Source organism: Talpa occidentalis, unplaced genomic scaffold, assembly GCF_014898055.3.
Source record: "Talpa occidentalis isolate TD23 unplaced genomic scaffold, MPIMG_talOcc4v2.1 talOcc4.4, whole genome shotgun sequence".
NCBI lineage: Eukaryota > Metazoa > Chordata > Mammalia > Eulipotyphla > Talpidae > Talpa > Talpa occidentalis.
Genome location: NW_023604295.1, coordinates 31258767 through 31279111, shown reverse-complemented (window position 1 = coordinate 31279111; position 20345 = coordinate 31258767). Strand labels below are relative to the sequence as shown.

General features: G+C 45.6%; 1 pseudogene; it reads left to right on the top strand.

Annotated features, from left to right (window-relative positions):
- Positions 1-13060: 13060 nt before the first annotated feature.
- LOC119258070 (cyclin-dependent kinases regulatory subunit 2-like) lies at positions 13061-15905 on the top strand (annotated as a pseudogene).
- The last annotated feature ends 4440 nt before the right edge of the window (positions 15906-20345 follow it).

Here is a 20345-nt window from a genome sequence, read left to right as displayed (position 1 = left end):
TTCACTCATAGCAGGAATTTAGAAAACCTAAATAATGGACCAGAAAAAAGACTAATTATAATAAAGAAAAAATCAAAATCAACAAGCAACTATAAACCAGAGACACACTACAGAGGTACACTACGTGGGGTGTGGGCATGCGTAAGTGGGTACACCTGGGCTGAGGGACTGAGTTTATGAGGGTGGTGTCATGGGGACGCCAGCAGAACCAGAAGGAGAACAAGCAAGTCACACTACAGGGGATGGGTTACGGGGAGAAGAGAGGAGGGATTAGGGTCAAATTAAGGGGAATGGAACTGTATGGGGAATATACCAAAATGAAAACACATACATTGTGCAAAAATGAAAAATGATGTAAGAATTATATAAAATAAAATATATTATTAAAAAAAGAAGTAACCCCCCAAAAAAAAAAAAACCCCTAGACATTTGAATCTAGTAATGTGGTAACTCTGTAAATATAAAGATTCCCTCTTATTCAAAGTTTTCTGTTTTTAAAAAAATTCTGTCTGTTGTAGGTGATCTCTGCGCTGGAGATCACACTGAAGGGCTCTTGCTGGAGCTCTCCTTTCCATGGGCATGTGCAGTGGCTTTCTGAGTTTCCCTGCATATGCAGTTACTCTTGAGTTCTTAAATGTCTGGCTCTTTAAAGATGATAATGAAAAAAAACCGAAGGAGGGGGGAAGATTCTGGCCTTTAAAATCACCTGGAATTTGCTAAAACTAAAAGGGAGGGGTTTGCAACAATGGAGGATAGTGACTGCCCACATCTATGTCTCTACCTCTGCAATCAGAAGTAATAATCAGTGATCAGAGATGTAAGGGGCAGGAACTGGACACAGTGCAGGTTTTCTGATCCCATGCAGACCGGGTAAAGGAGCAGTCAGAGTCCTCAGTAGTTTTGCAGGTTTTTTATTTTGGGGTTCACCAGGCATATGGCAGGCAGGGGTGCTGGCTGGGGGGCTGGGAGGCTGGCAGGCCTCCCAGCCCCCAGCAAGTCTTCACTCTATCTGGGCTCTCTGGCGTTCTCTGCTTCTGCTTCGGCTTCTCCTTCAGGTTCTGCTGCTGCTGGCTGGGGCTGCTGGCGTCCCCCCGTGACGCCGCCCTTAAAAGCACAGTCTTAACTCAGCTGAATCCCATCTACCTATGCCCACACCCTATTCCAGGTGCCCGCCATCAGGCATGCATTCAGGACAAGGATCCATCATCTATCCTGATGGCGGAAGGGCAGAAAAGCCTGACATTTTCTTTACCCTACAAGAGACCAGATCTATAATTCTTGGAAAACAGGGTACTTACTGTTCCTGCCACCTGTATACAAGGTGATCCTGGAATGTGTGTATGGCTTCCTGCCGTGGGTTGGGAGCTGGGGGGTGGGTGGGTAGTCACAGCTGAGCTAAGAGCTTTAATTGACTGAAATTAATAATCTACCATCCAGGTCTTTCTCTGGAAGCTGCAATTCTTCAATGGACTCAGAGTTCCCAGTTATATCATAAAGAATCTGCCAATACAATTGTGTCAACGGGGAGATAGATTCCTGGTGTGTTCTACTCTACCATCTTCCTAGATCCTCTTTGGCTTCCTTGTACATTTTCTATCAACTGATATTTCCATTTTGTTCATGTATATTTTTTCTTGACTTTGACACATCTTCCTTTAGTTCTTTAAGCATCTTTAAGACAGTTATTTTAAGATCTTTGAAATAAGTGCACTGCCTGGTTTTTCTGATAGCCAGTTTCTCTAGAATTTTTTTTCAGGGTAACTATAAATTTAATTTAAATTTAAATTTAATTTAAAGGGTCATTTGTATTAGTAAACACTATGGATTTGCATTATATATTGCATAATCTATTATGAAAATGATAGCATAATCCTGAATCTTAAAACTTCTCTTTAACCTTTCATTGTAAATAAATAATGACTCATGCAGAAGGGATATTCAAAAGAATGATGAAACTTTCAAGAACACAATGTATTTAAATAACAACCTTGTTGGAATTCCACATCTATCAATATCATAATATACTTATCTGATGAAGCTAAAGCCATGTGTCTAATGCTTGAATAACATTGAAAATATACATCTGAAGAAAAGTTAAACCTGTATTCCTAAATCATATACAGTGTTGTAATCCAGCATTACATCAGTAAAAAATGATGCAATTTAAAATAAAAACAAAAGTATACTAAAAATAATTGCAGCAATATTCCAGAAGTCATTCTTTTTTGTTTAATCCAAAAACTCAAGCAGCAAGTACTATTATTCAATAGTGCAAATTTTTGTCCATTAATAATCCTGACCCAAGTCCTGCAGAGAGCATTCCTAACACCCCTGCAGGGTAAGGTAAAAAAGTATCAGGCTTTTCTGCCCTCCCGCCATTAGGATTGATGATGGATCCCTGCGGTCTTGAATGCATGCCTGATGGCAGGCACCTGGAGTGGGGTGTGGACATGCGTAAGTGGGTACACCTGGGCTGAGGGACTGAGCTTATGAGGGTGTCGTTATGGGGACGCCAGCAGAACCAGAAGGAGAACAAGCAAGAGAGCGGAACAGAACCATGAGAGGAGCAGAGAACAAGGCCAGAAGATAACGCTGGAGAGCCCAGAGTGAAAACTTGCTGGGGGCTGGGAGGCCTGCCAGCCTCCCGTTCCACCAGCACCCCTGCCTGCTATATACCTGATAAACTCAATAAAAGTCTGCAAAAGCTACTGAGGACTCTAGGACTCTCTCCTTTACCCTGTTGTAGGGTAAAGAAAATGTCAGGCTTTTCTGCCCTCCCGCCATCAGGATAGATGATGGATCCTTGTCCTGAATGCATGCCTGATGGTGGGCACCTGGAATAGGGTGTGGGCATAGGTAGATGGGATTCAGCTGGGCTAAGACTGTGCTTTTAAGGGCGGCGTCACGGGGACGCCAGTAGAAGCCAAAAGAGAAGCCAAGAGAGAAGCAGAGAACGCCAGAGAACCCAGATAGAGTGAGGATTTGCTGGGGGCTGGGAGGACTGCCAGCCTCCCGGCCCCCCAGCACCCCTGCCATATGCCTGGTGAACCCCAATAAAAGACCTGCAAAAACCCACTAAGGACTCTGACTCCTCCTTTACCCGGTCTGCATGGATCAGAAAACCTGCACTGTGTCCTGTCCTGCCTTTACTCCTGTCTACTAGGATCTTAGAGATCCTGCTCCGTGGCCTCCTGCCATTACAACCCCAATAATATTTCATTAACACCAGGCATTCTCAAGGCCTAAAAGCTAAACAAATAAAATTGAAAAACCAAGAGTAATTCCAATAAGGGGTTTTGAACATGGTTTCATAGATTCAGTAATACTAAATTGCCTACTGGGCTTAGTGGCTTCTTGCCTCAGTTCCTACAATCCTCCAATTTGCTCATCAAGAAAGTGACTGAGTTTTTTTTCTGGAAGGGTGATTTCAAAACATGCTTTTTCCAGTTGAATTTTGTTTTCGTCATCCTGCTCTCTTCCCTCCCACTCCACGTACACTCATGGGGTTCAAGAAATGTGAGGTCAGGATTGTTGGGGTGGAGCTCATCTGTAGTCTTAGCAATACAAGTTCCCACCCCCCACCCCAGGATGACATAGTTCCCCTACTCCTCACGCCAAACGTGAAAAATGGTATGGGGTGATAAATAAGGCAAAATAACAACAACGAAAGCTTAAGACTACAATTGTGAACAGCTGTATAAAATTCCCCAGCCCACCCCCAACCCCCTCATCTTAACAAGCTGTATCCTGAGGGTTTGGAGTTTCACACCAAAGGGGAGAATATGCCCACAAAGGGACACATTGGTGATTTCATTGAACTGGAAGCAGAGGTAGTTGCACAGATATTTCAGGCTCCTCGCAGTATGAGGCAAACAGGCGGAAAGAAAAAAAAAAGAAAGAGCAATATGGTGTTGGCTGTGGTGAATGGTTCTCATGAACACAGGGACATGGAATTGCCACATAAGGAGGTGGAGAGGAGGGAGTACAGGTGGTGTCTTTCTTAGCTGTGTGGTAGTTAAAGGAAGATATGTCCACAGTCCTATGTAAGCAGGATCACCAAAGGCAGGATCTTTGATTCTGATTTTTTTTTTAAGATTTATTTATTTATGCATACAAGAACTGGGGTACAGGCAAGAGGTGCAGGTGGGTGAGAGGGTTCACCAGAGACAGAGTGGGGAACAGAACAGGCAGACTGAAATACACTGCTGAGGGGAGCAGCAGGTGAGACAGGAGAGGTCTGCTGGGCCATGTAGTTTGCTCCCTGGCCAGCCTTGAACTCGTGCTGCAGCGGCTGCGGGTAGTTTCACAGTGGTGTGCTTAACCTCTTGCGCTACCAGGGAGGCCCCAGGCACTTTGATTCTTTTATTTATTCAACAACAAATCCAATGCCAGACACTATTCTAGATTCTGGGGCGACGACAAGGAAGAAGAGAGATAAGAGACAATAAATGAGAAAACAGGAATAATTGTATGGAATGATGCATGATAAGCCCCTGCTCCCCAAATTAAAGCTATTGCAATAGTGACTCCTTGGAATTGAGTCATGAAAGAAGACCTTTAAGGAAGTGACATTTAAACCAAGATCAAATTGGTATGAGCATCCAGCCAGGCAATATCTGACTGAATGCTGGGGTTACTCAATGATGTAAAGACCGGAGGAGATGAGTGGAAACAATGACCCTGGTAATTTTAGCTTCACCTTGATGAAGTATACACTTCCAGGCTTTCTAGTAACTTCCTTCTCTTCCTAACCAGAGTCAGATTTTGATTTTGGCCATCAAAAATCTTGATGGGGCACTCCAGGTAGAAAGGTATAGGGTAAATGAAGATTGCTTAGCTTTTGAGCCCTTGGCCTCTGTGGCTATCACATGCAGACTTGAATGCAGAAGGCTCTTGGGAGGGTGGGCTTGGGGTGCGCATGCGTGATGGTGGACACCTGAGGAATGATGTGGGCGTGCGTAAGTGGGCACACCTGAGCTGAGGGACTGAGCATATAAGGGCAGCATCACAGAGGACCCTGCAGTGGAGTGAGGCGGAGAGTGGCAGAGAATGGGTACGGAGAGGAAGAGACCACAGAGAATGCCAGAGAGAGGCCAGAGAGGGTAAAAATCCCACGGGGTCTGGCAGGCCTCCCAGCAGCACCCCCCTACCCCCGCCCTGCTGCGTGCCTGCACTATATAAGGCCGTGAGAAATTTGTCTTTCCTTACCTTTTCATGCATTTTACAATGAGCAGCTATTATTTTTATAATCAGAAGCTATCTAAAAACTTGAAATTAATGATGCAATTTTTGTTTATTTTTTATTTTTTAATTTTATATATTTTTACATCATTTTTCATTTTTGCACAATATATGCATTTTCATTTTGGTTATAGTCCCCATACAATTCCCACCCCCCTTGTTTTGATCCTATTTCCTCTTCCTCTCGTCCCCTGTAGTGTGTCTCTGGTTTATAGTTGCTTGTTGCTTGTTGATTTTGATTTTTACTTTATTATAATTAGTCTTTTTCCTGGTCCCTTATTTAGGTTTTCTAAATTCCTGCTATGAGTGAGACCATCTGGTATTTTTCTTTCTGTCCTGTTTCGCTGAGCATGATCCCTTCCAGCTCCATCCATGTTGCTGCAAATTGCGTAAGTTTATCTTTTTTGATTGCTGAGTAATATTCCGTTGTGTATATATACCACATCTTCTTGATCCAGTCATCTATTTGGGGCATTTGGGTTGTTTCCGTAGCTTAGCTATTGTAAATAGTGCTGCTATGAACACAGGGGTGCAGGTACCCTTTTGAATTAATGTTTCTGTGTCCTTTGGGTAAATACCTAGGAGTGGAATTGCTAGGACATATGGAAACTCCAATGATGCAATTTTTGAATACATGGGAAGGAGCTTGGAGACAAATCAAAATGTGGCAGTTTCTGCATGGTAGTGTTACAGGAAATGTTAATTTGCATCCCGTTTTTTGTATTTTTCAAATGTTCTATAGCACTATTAATTTAATCATAAAATTAATATAAAAAGCTGTAAGAGCTCTCAGTTATCAAAATACTTTATACATGTATATTTCTGCAAATGATTATTTATAAAGATGTGAAGGTAATATTGACAACTATTAAAAATACTGAAAAGTACGAAGATAAGTAAAAAGCGTAATACAGCAAAACAAATGCAAACCCAGAATGAACAAGTGTTAACACTTTGTCATGCTTGCTTCCAGGGTTTAAATAAATATTCAAATCCTTCCAATCCCCATTCCATACCTCCCTCACTCCACAGTGTGAACCAATATCATGAGTTTGGTGTGGCTCTTTCTCCTCCTGTCCTCCCTCCTCTCTTTCATAGGTATTTTCAGTTCTGCAGAAACAAGGAGCAATTCCTTGAACAAGGCACTAGTCATGCCTCAAACTACAACCCATGTGAGTGCAGTTCCTTTGTAATGAAGTCAGTGCAGTTAAATAAAAAGGGGAGCAGGGATTCAAATATCATGCAAAAATGGGGTTGATGGGAACCATATGTCTGAGTGGCCACATTCCCATATACTAGGTGAATGCACAGATGCCTTGGTCCTAAATTCCTCTACTCTAACTCCTATTTTCATGGGGTAACTAGGCTAGCCATGTACCCTTTATCACTCCCCCCAAGTGACCCTGAACCCTGATGTGTCTCTTTCCTCATCTCCCAAGCCCAAGGCTAGTCCCCATCTGCTACTCTGAGCCATTCTGGCTTTCAAAAAAAGACAGTGTGATAATAATCACTACACTTGTTGATAGAGTAATGTTTAACAGGTGAGTTTCAGTCACTGTGATAGCTCAGCCATTTGGAATCCCTTATCTCCAGGTGTAGAAGGAAAGTCCCAAGCTTTGGCCACTGTAAAGGAATGTCAGGCACCAGCCAGCAGGCACTGAGATGTGCTTGGTGGGGTGCTGCGGACTAGCCCAGCGGCGACGGGTAAATCGAGGCACTCAGGGAATGAGTGAGAACAAGCATGAGGTGGTCGAAGGAATTAGGGCGAGGGACGAAAAGAAACGACACACAGACACACTCTAAGGGAGTGAAAATCTGAGTGTAATTTGCTGGAATCAACCTCTTTTTATACATATTTTGTGCCATTATATAAGATTATTTTTCACAGTATACGGTTAATCATACATCAGATTATTACATGCAGTGAAACATAACAAAAAACAATATGCACCATTTTTAGATTCCAATTATGTACAATCATCAATAAATCAAGTTCATACCGAGACCACAGTAAGAGGTCTCCTTCATCCTAAACCATTTTTGACCCTCAGGTCTTTGCTATTAACCTTAGTTTAAACATTGATTCAACTATTAATATTCCATCTACATTGTGTATTATTTATATACTATAATATGGATATTTCTTTACTATTACTTATAACTATTTCTGTTGATTAAATTTACTATTATAAAATCACAACAGCTATTTTTCACATTTAGATTCTTTAGCATTTTCTGTAAGTAGTCAAACCAGTTTAAGGTAGCAACTGGGCAGTGAAGCACAAAGCTATTGAATTGTAAATTAAAGATTAGCGGTGTGGTCTCAGCAAACTGGGCAGTGTTAGCTGGAATACAATGGCATTGCTTTATAGCAGCCATCTTCTTATAAGGCCAAAGAAGGGGTTTTTATGAATCCCCTCGGGGACTGCGCCTGTCTTAGGTTGTCAGGAGTCGCAGACACTTGTGCAGGCAGTGCCTTCTGTAGTCTGCCCCCGATCTAACCCGTCATTGGCTGTCCAGTCCATCGCACAGGGGAAGGGGGTCTTATGTACTCTGACTTTCTGTGTCTGAGTAACTGCTACCCTTTGTTCAGCATGCTCACTGACGTTCAGCAGCAGAGGCTGCCGCAGGGGCAGAAGCTGCCACAGTGGGGAGACAGGGGGAGAAGAAGGGGGTGTCCTGAATGTCAATCTGATTTCAACCCAGTGTTTTCAAGACTGCCTGCCCTTTAGAATCAATGAGGAGCTTTTTCAATGTTTGCCCCCACCCTCCAGATCCCAATTGCCTCTGGAAATTCTGATTTTCAGATTTAATTGGTCAGGGATTGGGTCTAAGCATTCATATTTTTATTTTTTTTAAAGATTTATTTATTCATTCATACAAGAACCGGGATACAGGCCAGATGTGTCGGAGGGTGAGAGGATTCACCAGAGACAGTGGGGAACAGAACAGGCAGACTGACTGAAATGCAGACTGACTGAGGGGAGCAGCAGGAGAGACAGGAGAAGTCTGCCGCACCATTGGGATTCTCACCGGCCGGCGGGGATCGAACCCATGCTGCAGAGGCTGCGGACAGCTTCACAGTGTTGTGCTCAACCGCCTGCGCCACCAGGGAGGCCCCATTCATATTTTTAAAATCTCCCCTGCAAAGGGAGCCAAACTAAAAAACAAATTCTTGGATTATAAGAACAAAATACTGATCACCAGAAGGGAAGTGGCCAGGGAGATAGGTAAATAGGGTAAAAGGGTCGATTCTAGGGTGAAGGTCAGAAACTGGATTTTTGGGGATCATATGTGGCATATACAGATGTTGACCTAATGCTGTGTATCTGAAACCTACAGAATGTTATAACCAATGTTATTTCACTAAAAAATTTTTAAAAAGAGGCTGAGGGGGAAAAAAATCTCCCCTGAGCACACAAAAAAACAAATATTTTTTCGTCCCACTTATATGTGGCATCGACAGAGTCAAATTCAGAGACAAAAAATAGAATGGTAGTTGTGTGAGCTTAGGGGAGGGTGAGGAGAGGAGTTAGTGATTAATGAGTACAGAGTCTCCATTTGGGAAGAGTTCTGGAGAGAGATGCTGGTGATTACACAACGGTGTGAAAGTACTTAGAGCCACTGAACCATATGTCTAAAAATAGTTAAAATGTTGGTAAATGTTACAAATAGATAAATGCTATGTTATGTATATTTTGCCACCATATAAAAAATAAACTCTCCCCTGGTGATTGTAATTCTCAGGTTGGGAGTCCTCTGACTCCCAAGGGTTACTGTGAGAAAGGAAGGTCCTGACTGGTCTCTGGAGTTGACACCCTACTCCCCTGGAAGGCTCAGCTGGCGGCTCTTCCCGGTTCAACTATCACCAACTATCACTGCTAATTATTGGCAAAGAGGTTTCACGCTTCACCTTTCCTTTAGGATTTGGTATGTTCCCTGAATACTACTGGTCCAGGAAACCCTCCCCAGGCCCCTGCAGCACATCTGCTCACAGCACTAATTCCTCACAGCACTCATTCCATGTTGGTGACAGAATGCCACGTCTTACCAGCAGAGGTTTTTACTTTGGTGCCTTCTGATATCTCTCAGGCTTAACGTGCTGGGTTTGATTCAGCCTCATAATCTGACTCATGCAATTAACACGGAAATAACCAGCCGATAATGTCAAATAGGGATGCCCATGTGGATGACAAGTTCTTTGTATCTTCTCTAATGAAATGTCAGGCATATCCAGTTTGTAACTCAGATGTTGATGGAGGTCATCCCATCTTTTGAAATTTGGGGCAGGTCCTTGATAACGTTGTTTCAAGCTTGTTTTACAAGCTTGATGAGAAAAAGAAAAGGTAGAAATAGTAATTAATTCCTGGCCAGGGCCACTGTCTGCATAGAGTCTGTGCATTTCCCCCCTGTTTCTGTGTGGGTTTTGTACTCAAGTTCCTGCCCCCACCCCAAAGATATGAATGTTAGGTTATTGGCTTGTCTAGATTGTCCCAGTGTGAGTGGGTGTGGAGGCACCCTGCCTTCTGATGGAAGGGTGACCTTTCCAGGTGCATGCCCACCTAGCACCCTGAGCTGGCTCCGTCACCCACCACCCTGAATGGAACAGCTGGTTGGAAAATGAATGAATGAACACAAATTACTGTTTAGTATTAGAAGTGTTTGGGGTCTTTATTTAGAAGTTTGGTGATGTTTCTGCGACCAGAAAGAAGCTGTATAAACTTGACTTTTATTTATATTGATTAGCCTGTGGTAAAACTGGTTTTGTCACACATCATCTTGATTGTAACCAAAGTTTCCAAGAACCAGTTGGAAGTTAAATAAGGACTCAGTGTATTCAAAGTTGACTAAGCTTCCCCCACACTCTGGGGGAAGTCCAGCGTGCTGGTCAAGGTTCCTGAACATTCCAACCCCACTGAGTGTCTGAATCTGCCCATGCGGGGTTCTCACTTGCAAACAGGTTCTGGGGCAACACCCTTTGCTCTTCTTTTGCACTGACCCAGAGGTTAGGATCCAGCCCCTTTTCATTGATTTCCTGCCTCTGCCCTTTAGGAAATAAAACAAAAAACACTTACAAAAGATAATTATTTGTGCAGCAGGCTTTATTATATATGAGGATGATGATTAGGAATGTGATCATCCCAAATCAAAACTCTCAATGTTGGGTGTGAGACGTTTCTTTAAAGTCCAGTATGATTGTATTTTTCTACTTCTATAAAGTCCGCAGACTGGCAAAACTAACCTCACACATCAGAAGTCAGGATGTGGGGGGTGACTGGGAGGAGTCTTGAGGGGCTTTTGGGATTCCGGTGGAGTTCTTTTTCTTGACTGGATGCTGGTTCCACAGGTGATTTGGGGAAAATTTACTGTACTTGCACACTTGGGTACTTTTCTGTATTTGTTATCCCCCAACAAAAAATACACGTTTAAAATGAGCACAGAAGAACCGTGAGATCCCTCATGCCCAGCTATGTTGCTCCACTCTCTCCTTTCCACTTTTTCTTCAGATCAGCACAGAGACTCCACCCATGCAGCATCTGTATCCAGAGGTTAGGGTTTTGTGTGTGTGTGTGTGTGTGTGTGTTAACATTTTTAAAGGACGGGTTTATTAGGAAAAGGAGAAAGGAAAAGAGGGGTGCCTGCTTGGCACAGGTGGGCAGGAGAGCTGCATCTTGCCAGAGCAGGATTGCCGGAAGTCAGTTTTGGGTTTTGACTTGTTAACAGTGTTTTCAGAAAGGACAGAGAAATGCAGGCACACGAGCATGTCGTCTGTGATGAGTCCTCACGGAGACAGCCCTTCACACATGCTTCTCCCTAAATACCCTGGTCCTAAGTGTGCCTGTGAAAACAGGAAAGTGGCGTTCGAGGGCCCACTCCCCATGCGCTGCTCTCATGCCTCCACTCCACCCCGTCAGTTCCGCCTCTGAAGCCTCCAGATCTGTCAGGCGAAAGGCTTCATCTTTGCTTCTGATTTTCCACAGAGGCTAGAAAACCATGTCCGCACAGTGAGACAGACAGATGACAGACAGATCCTGAAGCCACCCCAAGAGCAAGACAGACCCTGGAAAAGAAGAATGAGGCTCACCACATGGTGGCTCTCAGGATGATTCTGTCTGCCCATCTGTGGTCATTCACAAAGGACAGACAACTCTGAACCTGGATGGCCCCATCCAGTAGTACGACCCCCCACCCTGAGCTTTTCCAGCTCCAGTGCTGGGGCCGCTGGGCACAGTGGGACCTGGCGCCTGCCCTTCCACAGGAGGAGTGGTGATGGTGCCAGGAGTGGAGGCAGTGCCAGCACACAGCCACTAAGGCAGGGGCATAAGCCTGGGGTATCCAGTGGGTGGAGGTGATCATCCCACACAGCTGCAGCGGCTGGGTAGCTGGACAGCAGGCCCTGAACGCCTACCTCAGAACCAAGGCTTGGCTGCCCACCCCAGTTCCATGTGGTTCATTATGTCTACCACATGCTCAGCAGGAAGAGTGCCAAACCCAGGGGCCTGCTGCCCAGGCATGTAGCGTTGGATCAGTCCCTTGGGTCCTTCCCAGTGTACTGTTACCATCTGCTTTGTCCTCGAGGGACAGAAGGACTTAGGAAGGGTAATATTAAGGTGGCAGCTGCTTTCCCCACCTCTTCCAGATGTTCCTGCTGCCACCACTTCCGTTGGTAGGACATAGCCCCAGCAGAGCAGGGGCCCCAGCCCTGAGGAGGACGGCCCAGGACTCTGTGCATGGACCACCTGCCCCTTCCACACCCCAGACACATGATGGAGCCCCAACCCTGGGTGGGCAGGTGGGCTCATTTTGCAAGTGCTCACAGGGGGCAGGAGGAGGCCTCTAGGTAATAGCACTCCGTGCCCTGTGCCTTCTCCAATGCCTCTATGCTTCCTAGCCATTAAGCTAATGCTTAATCACAGCAGAATCATCTGCTGTGATGATTGTGTTCTCACTGTGATCGTGGTACTGGCACGTCAGGCTTCCCCAGCCTGGACCTACAAGTCTTGTCTGATTAACACGAGCATCCACATTTTAAAGGCTCTTTGCCCCAAACATTTGCAGTGTCACAGAGGGTCTTAGGGGCTTGCAGAGTTTCTCTTCAGCTCTGAAGGAGTCTCTGGGATCTAATCGACCCAGAGCCAGCTCTGGATGCCGCTCTGTCAGCATGCTGCTGGGCAGGGGCAGACAGCTGGGAAGATAGAAGATAGCTGGGCACTCATTCTGCAGCTTCCATCCTCAGCAACCCCCAGGAAGCTGCAGCCAGCTGGGTCGTAGTCTTCCTGCCCTGCTTTGACCTGTGGAACTACCACTGCCATTGTGGGTGGGGTTCCATGCTAAGCTGGGACTCTGGGCCTCCCCAGTCAGGAGGGCCTGGATCTTGCCTGGTTTAGATCTCTGGCACTTCTCCCTGAGGGAGGATGCTTACATCAGGTGGGAAGGAAACAGCTCTTTTTTCACTGGAGAGGCCAGCCCACAGGAGAATTCTTTGAGCTCTGTAGGGTTCTACCATTCTGTGAGAACACCACATTAGACCCTGCAGCAAGACTGCCTAAGTGTTGGGCTGGGGTGGGGTCAGGTTGAGGACCAGCTTCTCAGTTATTCTGAAATCACTAAGTCACTTGGACCCTTAGGATTTGAGATGAACAGGCTTGTGGTAGGAGATGCTTCTTTTAGCAAATATTCTCTTTGGGGCCATATTGTTCCTTCGCACAATGGCTCTTGTCAGGGACACCTAGGGTGTGAGCGATCTTTCGATCCTGGGCTATTAGCAGTTAAAGTTCTTATTTCCCAGACACAGCTCAGGCCCACAAGTTCAGGGGACATGAATGGGTGCAGGTGAGGAGGACCTGAGTGGACCTGAGTTTTTCTGATGGGCTGCTCAGCATCTGAATCCACTTCCTCTATCTCATAGGTCACTACGTGCTGGGCAGTAGGGGAGAGCTCAGCCCTCTATAAGGAGCTAAAAAAGCCAAGTTCACTCTCAGCAGCCTCCCTTGCAGCAGGCAGAGGCCTTACATACTGGCTCTAGACTCTGCCCTCACTCTTAACCCTTCCAATGATTCCTTTAATGGACCTTGTTTCTGCTGAAACCCACCAGAGAGTTTCTGAGATTCCCAGCTAACGACCCTACCTGAAAGGAAGGATTTCATCACTACCTGACCCCGGCTCTAGCTGGTCAGATACAGGTATGTTTGGCTGTTCTCTTCCTCCCTTTTTTTCTCTAACCAATGGGCTCTTTTCTTTCCTACTCCTTTTCTTGAACTCATCTTAGAACACCCCAGCATGACTGCCTTATACCCTGAGAGATGCCCCCCTGGATACCATTCTGGTCTTTCAAAACGGAAGAACCCTACAAACTCAAGGAATTCTCCTGTGGGCTGGCCTCCAGTGAAAGAAGAGCTGTTTCTGTCTCACCAGGCCTGAGCATCCTTCCTCAGGGACAAGTGCCAGAGATCTAAACCAGGCAAGATCCGGGCCCTTCTGGCTGTGGAGGCCCAACCCCAGAGTCCCAGCTTAGCTCTATGGTCTCTCTGAACCTCACTGGGGCCAGGATCAGCTCCAGCCTTGCAGGCTGGCACCAGAGCCCTTCTCTGGGGGTCATTCAGCTCCCCTAAGTCCCCCAGATTGGTTGTTGTACAGCTGTGGAAGTGAGAGACATGCATAGGCTTGGGCAGGGACTGGAATAGATGCAGAGCCGGTATAGAGCTTTCTCCATGGTTGGCCTGCTGCCCAGGGGAAGTTAGCGTGACAAAGGTGGTAGCACAAAGTCTAAGAGGAAAGGATGGATTATTTAGTAGGTAGTGTTGAGAAAACTGACTCGGTCAATGGAAAACATAAAAATGGATTTCAGCCAAACACTACATACAAAGGTGGACCCTAGATGGAGCTACAAGCTAAATGTGAAAGATAAAACTCTACAGTTAGTAAAGAAAGTGAAGGAAAATATATTATGTTCTAGGAACATGAAAGAAATTCTTAAGGTTTCAAAAGCTCAAATTATAGGGAAAAGTGATTTATTAAATGACTACATAGGGATGGATTTTCTTTTTTTTTTTTTTTATAGAGGCATGTTTTATTTTATTTTATTTATTTATTTGTTTGTTTTGTTTATACAGGCACTGGGTACAGTCAGAAGCACGGGAGGGTGAGAGAATTCACCAGAGCCAGAGTGGGGAGCAGAGCAGGCAGAAGGACCGAAGTACACTGCTGAGGGGAGCAGCGGGCGGCAGGAGAGGTCTGCGCGCCATGTGGGACCCTCCTCCGGTGGCCGGGGAGCCGGGGATCAAACTGGCGCCGCAGAGGCCGCGGGCAGCTTCGCAACCCAGCACTCAACCACTGCACCACTCGGGAGGCCCGGGATGGATTTTCATTCTATAAAGAGCATTATGGGAAAGTTAATAGGCAATGGTGGAAAGGGAGAGGATATTTGTAAGGTCTAAAACTGATAAGGTATTAAAATCATGCCAGGCTTTACAAACAAATTCTGCTGATCAATAAGGGGAGAAAATAGCATCTTTAATAGAAAAATGGGTGAAGAACCAGGATAGGCAAATGCCAGATGAGAAATCCCAAGAAGCTAAAAAAGATGTGATAAGATGCTCAAAATCAGCTGATAGTCACAGAAAAGCAATTCAAACCTCCCTGAGATAGCCATTTGGCACCTATCAAACTGGAAACCATTAGAAAACCAATAATAATAAATTGGCAGGGATTTGGTGACATAGAAGTCAGTGGTGTATCATTGCTGGAAATGTAGACAGATACAGCCTTTCTGGAAGGGAATCTGGTGCTAGATTCTGGGGGTCTCTACTTGGTCAAACTGAGTCCTATGCACACCCTAAGACCTAGGAATCCTGATCCTGGATGTACCCCCGTGGATCCTTATTGAACTCCAAAAGGGAACCCGTGTGAAGAGGTTAGTGGCAGGTTTCGGCAGTGACCGGCAGTTAAAGGCAACCTGAGTGTCCATTGCAGAGAGAGTGGTGCAGGTCTCATGAAGGGCGTGAGGCAGAGGTTAGACGGCTGGTGTTTGATGTCACACTGCAGTGGTTGGAAGGTAAAAACAGAGGAAACAGGATACGTATATTACATAATACCTTTCACTTGAAAAATATTTGCATATAAATCAACAATACCCATTTGGCAGGAACACATTCAAATAAAGACGCCCATTAACAGTAAAATCATGATCTGAGGAGAGAAGAAATGAGAGGCAGGAATAGGCTATAAAAGGTTAAAAAAAGTTAAAAAAGAATAAGTTAATCAAATGACTAAAGGACAATGTACAGATCAAGGATAACAATATGGCCTGGACTGAGCAAAAGGAATAATTTGTGCTGCTTAACAGAGGTAAACAAAATGAAACAAAGGGCCACTGCACAAAAAGGAAGACACGATTCTAGTGGCTGCCTTGGACTTACATGGTCTTGGGGCCCTTGGTGCCTGCTCTTCACTCCCCTGTAGCTCCTTCAAAAAAATTTATCACCTGGACAAGTACTTTGATAAGCACTACGAGTGCTGGCATGTCATGTTACCCAGAGGACTTTCCAAACAAGTGCCCAAAACCCATGTGATGTCTGAAGAGAAGCAGAGGACACTTGATGTCCAATGAGCCAGAACCACACATTCTCCCCAGACAATCTCCTCCCAAAGATCAACAAAAATGAAGTATATCTGGGATCCTCAACTAAGTCTTTTTAAAATTTATTGCATATGGGGCCTCCCCGGTGGCGCAGCGGTTGAGCGCTGGGTTGCAAAGCTGCCCGCAGCCTCTGCAGCGCCAGTTCGATCCCCGGCTGCTCCCCGGCCACCGGAGGAGGGTCCCACATGGCGCGCAGACCTCTCCTGCCGCCCGCTGCTCCCCTCAGCAGTGAACTTCAGTCCTTCTGCCTGCTCTGCTCCCTGCTCTGGCTCTGGTGAATTCTCTCACCTCCGCCCTTCTGACTGTACCCAGTGCGTGTATAAATAAATAAATAATTAAAAAAAAAATTTATTGCATATGTGTCTATAAGGTAGTATAATGAACTGTGTTCTTCAGAGCAACAGGACTCAGTCATATGCAACTGTGAGTAAGTTACTGTAAGATGTTTAAGACAAAATTTCTTGTAGTCAGATATATATTGTTTTAAGTTTTATTTATTTATTTATTTATTTATTTATTTATTTATTTATTTATTTATACAAGCACTGGATACAGTCAGAAGCGCGGGAGGGTGAGAGAATTCACCAGAGCCAGAATGGAAAACAGAACAGGCAAACTCACGAAGTACACTGCTGAGGGGAGCAGCAGGTAGCAGGAGAGTTCTGCGCACCATGTGGGACCCTCACCCAGTGGCCGAGGATCGAACCGACACTGCAGAGGCTGTGCGCAGCTTCGCAACCCAGTGCTCAACCGCTGCACCACCGGGGAGGCCCCAGATATTTTTCTTAATATAAATGCCTGTGTGACTTTGCCTGTTACTTTTGTTTATTCAAGTTTGTATGTTGCATTTAAAAAAAAAGGAAGACATGTCGTGATCATAAAATCTTTTTTTCTTTTATTTTGCAAGGACAGGCTTATTATAGGAAAGGAGAAAGAAAAAATGAGGCACCTAGATAGTCACAGGTGGGCAGGAGAGCTGCCACTACAGTTTTGCAATGGGAAAAGTTTTGTGGAAAAAAAAAAAGTACCACCCCCATCGTCTCAGGCAGGCAGAGCTGCCCATAGATCTTGATTATATAAAATAGAGTGTGATGTGGATTTGTTGACAAGTTCTGAGAAAGGGCCATAGGAGACAAGGTAGGGAGAGACCCTGTCCCTCTTAGGGGAATTGTGCAGGATGCATGGAGAAGGTATCATGTTCAAATTAATATTACCTGCTTAAGACCAGACCTCTTTCCTAAGTGACTCATCAGAGATGTACACTCATCTCATGGAAGAGCCACTTACATGGACCTTGGGATCAGACCCACATGGGAAGGCCAACACTCACACCAATGACACCAACGTATCTCCATGGAAGGTGAGGATGATCAGGCAGACAGGAAGAAGATGGCCTCCTGGCTGGGAGTGGAGCCCCCTAGTGGACCCAGAGACCTGGGACAGGCCATCTGTAGTGGCTAGTTGTAATTGCTTTCTGTTCTAAGGCCCTCCTACTCCCCTTGTAAAACTCAACCTTGGATGAATAAAAGGAAAGAAGTGATACCAGGGGCATTAGTGATTCCCTGGAATCTGCCTCCAGCTATGTAGACTAAGGGATAAGCCACTTCCCTGTGGAGAAACTGCAGAGGTTGGAGAAGGCATCAAACCATCTTCTTAATAACATTAAAGCCCTAACAACAACAATAACAAAAAGGAATTAATAGAACATGGATGGGGTAAGAACCTAAACATGCACTTTTGCTCCTTCTCTGAGATGTGTCAACCCACTGGGAGAAGGCAGCTGATAGGCCAGGCTTCTTGAGTGAGTGGGAGGGGTGATAATGCACCTACAGTGTCCCGAGGATACACACCAGTCACTGCCCTCTCACTTCACTGACATTTTAACCCTGAGATGGTTTTCTGTCAATCCTCAGAATCTAGAATGTAGTTAGAGGGAAGAGTTGGCATTCATTGCCCACCAAAGTGGAAATCTAGTATATGTCCACTTTCTGCTCTGAATCCCAAAGGGCTCCAACTGAAGATGTGGTGAGGACTGATTCTGGTCATCTCCAATATGTTCCTGGACTGAATGCCCTTGGGTGTTGGTGGGCGGGAAGGAAGATCCTCTCAGGAAGAAGATCCTAGGTTTCAAATTAATTTTCAAAATAGTCATTTCAAATAAAATATCCAGAAAGATCATAGTACACAAAGAACACAAGATAAACATTTGTCAAAATCAACAAAAGCCAAGTACAGAAACAGACCCACCGGGATCACAGATACTTGAATTACTAGATGAATCTCTAATAAAAGGCTGTGAATGACCTTCAGGGAGTTGGTGAATTTCTCTACAGAGTTTTTATTTATTTATTTTTAGGGGTTGTTTGTTTTTGAAGATGCGGGAGATCTGACCTTGTTTAAAGCTGAGAGAAGAAACCAATTGGGAATGAGAGGATGAAAACAAAGGAGAGAGAGGAGGTAAGGCATGAAGAAGCATTTAGGGAACAGGGACTCAGATTATGAGTAATTATAATAGATACCATTTATTGAGCATTACATGTCAGTCTGTTTCAGGAACTTGTCACACATTGATGTTAATTCTTAAAATCTCATTAATCACTATTTTTATTTAAATATCACTGATATGTTAGCTGATGGACAGAAAGTTTAAGAGGAAAAAGCTTGATTGCATAGCTAATAATTGTTGGCACTAGTATCCAAATTGATGACTTCCTCCACAACTGTATTCTTTCTACGCTACCAGGTCCTTTCGCAGCCTACCCGCTGGCCTTGAAAAGGCCTTTCCACTTTGTCTGACATGGGATAGATGGAGAGGATGACTGTAGAGGTGGAGATGTTTGTAGAATATAGAGAAAAGATTAGGATGTTGAAGTAGTTTTAGGCTCAAGGCTTGGTTATTGTCAAGGAAAAGCCAAAAGATATTATTTGTCAAATTTGAAGGATGTGGGGCTTCAACAGAGAAGCAGCCACTGAGGAAGATTCCACCATGGGTGAGGGGGAGCAAAGGAGAGAGACAGATGAAAGAGAAAGGCTTACAGAGGGCCCTTGGAGGCTAGGAGTCACCAACTCTTGAGAGTATCAATGCCAAATGCAGGGTGAAAGGCATTGAGCAGAGAATGGGAGTTGAGGGGGAGGGAGGTGCTAATACACTGACCCCCTTAGGCAGATGGCAGGTTTGGGGTGAAAGGAAAACAGCCAAGTGCCACAACCACCAGTGACAGCTTGTAGAGGTCCCCAAGGCAGGCCAAGGAAATGAGAATTGGGGAGAAAAAGTATTTCACAGACTCAAAGTTCGTCCCCCAAATACTTATTAATTACAAAAACAGTCACTTTACAGAGTAGAAACCCAGCAGCCTTAGCCTTAACCAAGTAATCTCAAAATGCTGTTGTATTAAAAGATGATTGGCAAGACTCCCAGTACCCAGCAAGGAACAAGAGAAAAAACACAACAATGGCTATTATTGTAGTCCTTAAGGGAATAACAACACTATCCCCAATGACTACAGCCCAAAGCTCTCCCCACCCCAACCTCCTCTAAGCACAAAACTAATCTGTGCTAATGTGTCACCACGTCCCAAAGGGTTAATGAGCTGTCCTTGAGTAACAGCATTTGACTACACCTCCATAATAAATGGAGTGATTCTAGGGGCCTCCCTGGTGGCGCAAGGGGTTAAGACACAACCTATGAAGCTATCAGCAGCCACTGCAGCATGAGTTCAATCCCCGGCCAGGGAGGCCACCCAAATGGCGCAGCAGACCTCTCCTGCCTTGCCCACTGCTCCCCTCAGCAGTGTATTTCAGTCAATCTGCCTGTTCTGTTCCCCACTCTGTCTCTGCTGAATCCTTTCACCCCCCCCCATACCTCTGGCCTGTACCCCAGTTCTTTTGTGCATAAATAAATAAATCTTAAAAAAAATAAATGGAGCGATTCTAAAAGTGGGGATTCAGGCTTGGTGGCAGCACTGGGAGGAGGTCTTGAAGGCTGAGGAGGGGCATGTTGGTCTCAAACTAGCAGGTCAGCCTGGTGGTCTGGGCTAGATCCCCACACGTGCTTCTGGAAGGCCTCTGGCCCCGCAGACCCGCCGCCTCCCGACACGCACATTTCCAGACGGGTGCCTGTGCCTGAGAGGCGCCCCGCGGCTCCGCCCCTGCCCTCGCCCTGGCTGGGCAGTGGGTCTGCGCGGAGCAACCCAGTTAGACCCCAAGGAGCGCGAAGGCGGTCGCGCCGGGCAGGCTCCCCTGGGCAGCGCGCCAGTGCCCTCTAGCGGGAGAACCCTGAGTTTCCAGGGGTGCTGCGGCTCCGACTGCCGCGGACACTGACACCCCAAATGCTCGGATGGAGCGATAGCTCCTCGCCCCCGAGGAGCGGGGCGCAGCGTATCCCTAGGACGTGGGTCGGGCGACTCGGGTTGGTGGGAGTGAGGGGGGAGCTGGCCGCCAATGAGCGCCCCCAAAAGGCAGGGAG